General features: G+C 50.1%; 1 pseudogene; it reads right to left on the bottom strand.

Annotated features, from left to right (window-relative positions):
* Nucleotides 1-940: 940 nt before the first annotated feature.
* LOC132008793 (olfactory receptor 2H1-like) lies at nt 941-1,827 on the bottom strand (annotated as a pseudogene).
* Between the last annotated feature and the right edge of the window lie 4,706 nt (nt 1,828-6,533).

The raw sequence follows: 6,533 nt of genomic DNA, 5'->3' as shown, positions 1-6,533 counted from the left end.
AGGGACCGAGGTGACCCTTGGACACCAAGGGAAGGAATGTCCACACTTAGGGGACCTGTGGACACCAGGGGAGTGAATGTCCACACTGAGGTGACCCATGGATGCCAGGGGAAGGAATGTCTACACCAAAGTGGCCTGTGGACACGGAGAGAAGGAATGTCCACACCGAGGTGACCTGTGGATGCTGGAGGAAAGAATGTCCACACCAAGGTTTCCTGTGGACACCAGGGAAAGCAATGCTGGGGCCGAGGTGACCTCTAGGGTGGGGATGGGGGGGTAAAATGCAGGTGCTGATGTGACCCATGGTGTGTGTGTGTGTGTGTGCGTGTGTGTGTGTGTGTGTGTGTGTGTGTGAAATGCAGGCATTAAGTGACTCCCCTCTCTGTCCCGAGGCTGCTCTGTTCCCAGGCTGAAGGTGCGAGGACATCTGAGTACCCTAAGAGAGGTTGCGTGGCTTAGATCTTAGATCTAAAGTCTGTGCTCCTGGGCTGGTTTCAGAGCTTGCCTGACCTCAGCTCCCCCTCCTGCTGTCATTTGGGAGGATGAAATGAATGAACAATGCAAAACACACAGAAGGAAGTGTGGGAAAAACTGAAGGGAGAAACAAAATGGTGTGGCAGGGATCAGAAATGGGTGTGAAACCATTAGGACAGATGGTGTAGACACATCGTGGTGAAGGCAAAGACCGTTAAAGACAAAATAGATCAAAGAGGAGATCATCTGAAATCTCTCCTGTTTCACGTATCAGTGCCTTCCGCACCTCAGCCCACTTCCTGTCCCTGCCTTACAGATAGGGCACATGCAAGCACCCCTGCGTGCACACACGTGGCCATCATCCACTGGCGTGGCACCGTGGGGGAGGGCACAGGTGCAGGGAACACAGGCTTCCTGCCAGCGGCACGAGGACCTCTTCTGGACTGAGCAGCACATGGACCCGCACTCAGCTCCGCCTTGTGTCCCTGTCCTTCCCCAGCAGTCTCCTGAAGGCTCTCTTGACTTCCTTGTTCCTCAGGTGAGAGGGTAAGTGCTGGGGTGCCCACGACATAGAAGAGACCAAAGAACTTGCCCCATTTGTGAGCATAGGAACTCTGGGGCTGGAGGGAGACGACAATGCCTGAGCTGTACCAGAGGGTGACCGCTGTGAGATGGGAGGGGAAGGTCCCAAACATCTTCCTCCACTCTTGCGCCAAGTTAATCCTCAGCACTGCTCGGGCGATGGCACAGTAAGAGACAAGGATGAGGCCGAGGGGCACGACTAGAATGAGGACACTGGCCACAGCCCTCCGGGTCTCATTGTAGGTGGTGGTCCCACAGGACAATGTGATTAGAGCTGGGACCTCACACACGAAGCCATCCATCTGCCGATGGGGACAGAGGGGCAGGCGGAGAGGGGGTGGCGTCTGGACTACTGACTCCAGCAGCCCGATGACCCTGGCCACGGATGCCAGCTGCTGGCACCGGCAGGGCTAGATGATGGTGGTGTAGTGGGGGCGCTGGCGGGTGGCCGCATAGCAGTTGGAGGCCATCACTGCCAGGAGGGTGCACTCAGTGGTCCCCGGGAACAGAAAGATGAAGAGCTGAACAGAGCAGCCAAGGAAGCTGATGGGTTTTGGGCCCCAGGGGTTGACCAGCATCTGGAGGATGGAACTCATCCAAGAAGGTCCAAGAAGGACAGGTCAGAGAGGAAAAAGGTCAGACAGCAGAATGGTGAGGGTGTTGCCCACCTGAGTCAGAAGGTAGGACAACCGCGAAGAGGCTTCTTTCAAGTCCTGGGCGTTCAGAGAAACCCCGAAGGAGGAAGCCGCCAGGGGAGCTCTGGGTGGCCATGACCTCTTCCTGCCCCGGTCTGGAGGGACGTCTATCGTCTGAGACCCCAGCTGGCACTGGTCAGGCCACAGCAGGTGCACCTTTCTCTTCCCATCGTCCCACCAGTGTCCTCTCCTGGACACCACCCTCAGCGGCTCGTCCCTTCTCATCCCTCCTGGTCAGTGTGGGCTAGCTGGCGTGGGGGCAGCAGGACGTGCTGGCAGCCGGACAGAGCTGGCTGCTGGGGCCCGGGGCTGCTGGCTGAGCGTAAAGGAGGCTGGTGGAAAGCAAGCAGGTGTGAGCTGACGGAGCACTTCAGCACCGCCTGTACGGAGCGCCTCTGCGTCCTGTTCTAAGTGTTAAGTGTTTCGTTGTCCTTATGTTTGTTGGAAGAGCCAGCAAAGTCATGTATTTTCAAGTGGATTTTCAGGTTATAAGCTATCTACATAGAGTTCATCATTTCTCTGTCAGGTGACTGTTGTGGAGCTCTTTATACCACATTATATTCTGTGCATCTTTTTTTGCAGGGGAGCCTTAGAGACAGAGTGTTGTATCTGGGAGAGAGGTTTTCCCTTTGTGTGTAAGGACACCATTCCCAGAGCCGTTTGGTTGCTCAAGTAGCTGAGCTGGCTGTCTGGCTGGGGGGGACTGGCCCACATGTTCAGTCACTGCCCTGAGACGCTTACAGGTGGGAGGCAGGCATGACCCCGAGCATATTAAAACCACTGAGCAGTTCACAGAGACAATATCAAAGACCCCAAGCCTTCAAGGTCGGGACACCAGCATCCCGAGTGAGGGAGTAGGGTCTATAAGGTGGCAAGGGACCAGTTTGGTTGGCTATATCAGGGAAAACATCCTGGAGGAGGTGGCTGTATATTTTATATAAAAAAAGAGGAACATTGGGCATAGAAAGCCAAGTCAGAGCTGGGGCAGGAGGTTGAGGCCATTGGCAGCTCCCCAGCTAAGCTTAGCCGACCTCCAGCCTCAGGGAGGGCTTGGGGTGGGGCCGGCTGGCAGAAGTGCCTGGGCAGCCTACAGGGTGGCCTGAGCATCTCCTGATGCAGGTTCCCATCCCGCTGCATCTCTTCTCCTAGATATTTCTGCTCCGGTATCTTCCTCGGTTTGTTCTTTTTCTCCCATGCTTTTCTCCCTTATAGGACGCATTTTAACTTTTTGTCATATTTTTATACAATCAAAAAAGCATAAGTAAAGCATATCTCTACAGTTTAATGAGTAAGAAAATCAACCCCTGGCATGACCATGAAGAACCGAGCACATGTTTCAAGTATCTTCAGTGCTCCCGTTCGCACACACCCCAGATGGGACCAGCACGCTGCATTTCCCCTTATTCCTTTTACTGTCTGGAGATAGAGTTTACATAGACCCAATTAAAAATGTATAATTTAGTGGTTTTAGTATATTCGCTATTGTGCAAGCAATACTGTCAGCCTCCAGAACATCTCATCACCCCCAAACAAAACCTCATGCCAAGAAGCAGTCTCCCTTCCTTTGCTTGCTCTGTAATAGGCAGTTACTATCACTGAAACAGCAGCCCGTGGTTCTTGTGATTCCTCAGCTCTCACCCTAATCGCTTTGTTTGCATTTCTGAATTTCTCATTCTCCTGGTGCTCCCCTACCTCCTTCCCGAGTCTCTGTAGAACGGCCTCTCCTTAGTGACCCCTCACCTTTTCTCCCTGTCTTTGTCTTCTCCACGCTCTCACTTACCATTTTGCTCCTGGCTCTTGCCCGTGACACAGTCATTCAGTGGTTTCTGCATTTGAGCCTTCCCTGGGCTCCACGAGCACCCGCCAGCCGTGTACTGGGAGCCAGGGCACCAGGGGCGGGCGGGGACCAACACAAAGGAGTTTGTGATAATCCAGAGCTATCAGTAACCAGGAGGTGTGGAATGTTCCCTACGTGCCTCACAGCTGCCCAGTCACCTGGATCTCTCAGCAGCCCTGCAAACAAGACGCTCTTACTCTATCTGTATCAGGAAGTAAACAGTTTCAGAGGTTAAGACATGGCTGAGGGGACCCAGCCAGTGGGTGCCAGGGCCAGGAGTGTAGACCGTGGTTAACTTCCACTCTGGTGCTCCACTGCTGGGGGCTGGTAGGAGCTGAGGTCTCCTAAAAAAAAGAACAAATTCTCTACTCACCGTCAGTCAGATTAAAATCCCCTCTGCCAGTGTGATGGGTCACATTAACAAAAGAAGAAATAAGAACCTTATGATCCTCTCAATTAAAGCAGAAAAGGCATTTGACCAAATACAGCATCCTTTCCTGATTAAAACTCTTCAAAATATTGGGATAGAGGGCACATAGCTCAATAACATAAAAGCTATCTATGAAAAGCCCACAGCAAGTATGGTCCTCAACAGGGAAAAGCTGAGAGCTTTTCAGAGGAAGAGCAAGACGGCGGAGGAGTAGGAGACCTAAATTTCATCTGGTCCGAGGGATCCAGCTGGATAGTTATCCAACCACTCTGAACACCTACAAACTCAACAAGAGAGTGAAGAGAAGATCAACAACTCTTGAAACAGAAAAGTGACCCCTTTTTGGTAGGTAGGATGTGTGAAGTGAAGCCAAAGTGACATACAGGAAGATAGACCTGGGGAGGTAGAGGGGCCAGCTCCCAGCAAGTGGTAGAGCAGCGGAGCACAAAATCTGAACTTTTAGAAGTCTGCTCCACTGAGAGACGCGGCCCCAGAGGCTAAGCGGGGGCGGAGCCCTCGTGGGGACTGTGTGGTCTCAGGACCCGTGGGGTCACAGAAAGACCAGGGGTGTCTAAGTGTGACAGAGACCCCAGGCATCAGAGTAGGGAAGCCGGCTGCAGAGACAGAGCCAAGGCGGGGGCTTTCAGCTCAGGATTACCTTAAACTGTGATACAAGGCACATTTGACCCCTGCTCTTGGAGCAGGGACCCCACAAGTGGCAGATCTGGGGACACCCCCTCCTTTTCCAGGAGGAGTGGTGCGGGAGGGCGTGGCAGGAATCTGCTGGGTTTGGAGACTCCAAACAGGGCCGTGCGCCTGAGACAGAAATGCTCGGCTACATGCCGAGGGAGCTCAGAGCGTGGCCAGAAACCAGGGAGATGGGAGGGATTGAACGCTTTTCTCTGAGTGCGCACTGAGGACTGGGGCCCTGAGCTCTTGGCTCCTCCAGGTGGGAGACTGGGAGGCCATCATTTTCATTCCTGTCCGCGGGAACTCTACAGAAAGCGCTCAGGGAACAAAAGCTCCAAGACCATAACCACACAGATTGCTTAGCCTGGCCCCTGGCAAGGGCGGTGCAGTTCTGCAAAGACATTTGAGAGTCACGGTGACAGGCCCCCAGAAGATCAGCAAGAACATCCAGCCAAGACCAAGTTCACAGATCAATGAAAATGGTGGAACTCCAGAGATACAGGAATGCAGCACACAGAATTCATGGATTTTCCCCCCATGATCCTTTAGTCTTTCAAAGTTAAATTTTTAAAAATTTTACTTTTCTCTCTATTTTTTTTAATTTTTCCTCTTTTCTATTTTAACTAGTTTATCTTATCAATAACTTTTTTATTTTTTATTTTTTAAAACGTTTTATTTATTTACTTGAGAGAGTGAGAGAGAGAGCATGAGAGGGGAGAGGGTCAAAGGCAGAAGCAGACCCCTTCTGAGCAGAGAGCCTGATACGGGACTTGATCCCAGGACTCCAGGATCATGACCCTAGCTGTACGCAGTTGCTTAACCAACTGAGCCATCCAGGCATCCCTTATCGATACCTTTTATAATGTTCATTTTTATAGTCATAGTCTATCCCTTCATTGTACTTAACCTTATTTTTTGTATTTGTATAAGTTTTTCTTTCTTTAAATTTTGGGATACAGTTTCTTCCAACAGACCATAATATACCTTAAATCTAATGTATGGCTTTGGTCTAGTCTCTAGCCTGGTCACATTCTCTACTTTTTTTTTTTTTTCCAGCCAACTTATTTTCCAGTTCTTTTTATAAAATCTTTTTTTAAAAAAGATTTTATGTATTTATTTTACAGACAGAGATCACAAGTGGGCAGAGAGGCAGGCAGAGAGAGAGGAAGAAGCAGGCTCCCTGCTGAGCAGAAAGCCTAATGCAGGACTCCATCCCAGGACCCTGGGATCATGCCCTGAGTCAAAGGTGGAGGCTTTAACCCACTGAGCCACCCAGGCGCCCCTGTGACATCTTTTTAATTTTCATCTTTATAGTCATAATTTATCCCTTCATCATGTTTACCCTTATTTTTGTATATATTTAATTTTTTCTTTCTTTAAAATTTTGGGAGGCAAATTCTTCTAACAGACCATACTACATTCAAAATCAAGCCTGTGGCTCTGTTCTATTCACCAGCCTAAATATTTTTTTTTCTTCCCCTTTCTTCTGCCCCCAGTTTTGAGTCTCTTCTGATTTGGTTAGTGTATATTTTTCTGGGCTAGTTGTTACCATTTTAGCATTTCTTTCTCCCATTCATCTATTCTTCTCTGGACAAAATGACAAGGTGGAAAACTTACCTAAAAAAAAAAAAAAAAAAGGAACAATTGGGACACCTGGGTGGCTCAGTTGGTTAAGCATCTGCCTTCAGCTCAGGTCATGATCCCAGGGCTGTGGGATTGAGTCCCACATTGGGCTCCTCCACATCAAGTCCCACAAGAGCAGGGATCCTGCTTATAATCTTGAGCTCTCTCTGGAATGTAAATTAATAAAATCTTAAAAAAAAAA

Source organism: Mustela nigripes, unplaced genomic scaffold (assembly GCF_022355385.1).
Source record: "Mustela nigripes isolate SB6536 unplaced genomic scaffold, MUSNIG.SB6536 HiC_scaffold_1086, whole genome shotgun sequence".
Lineage (NCBI taxonomy): Eukaryota > Metazoa > Chordata > Mammalia > Carnivora > Mustelidae > Mustela > Mustela nigripes.
This window is presented reverse-complemented; position numbering and strand designations above follow the sequence as displayed.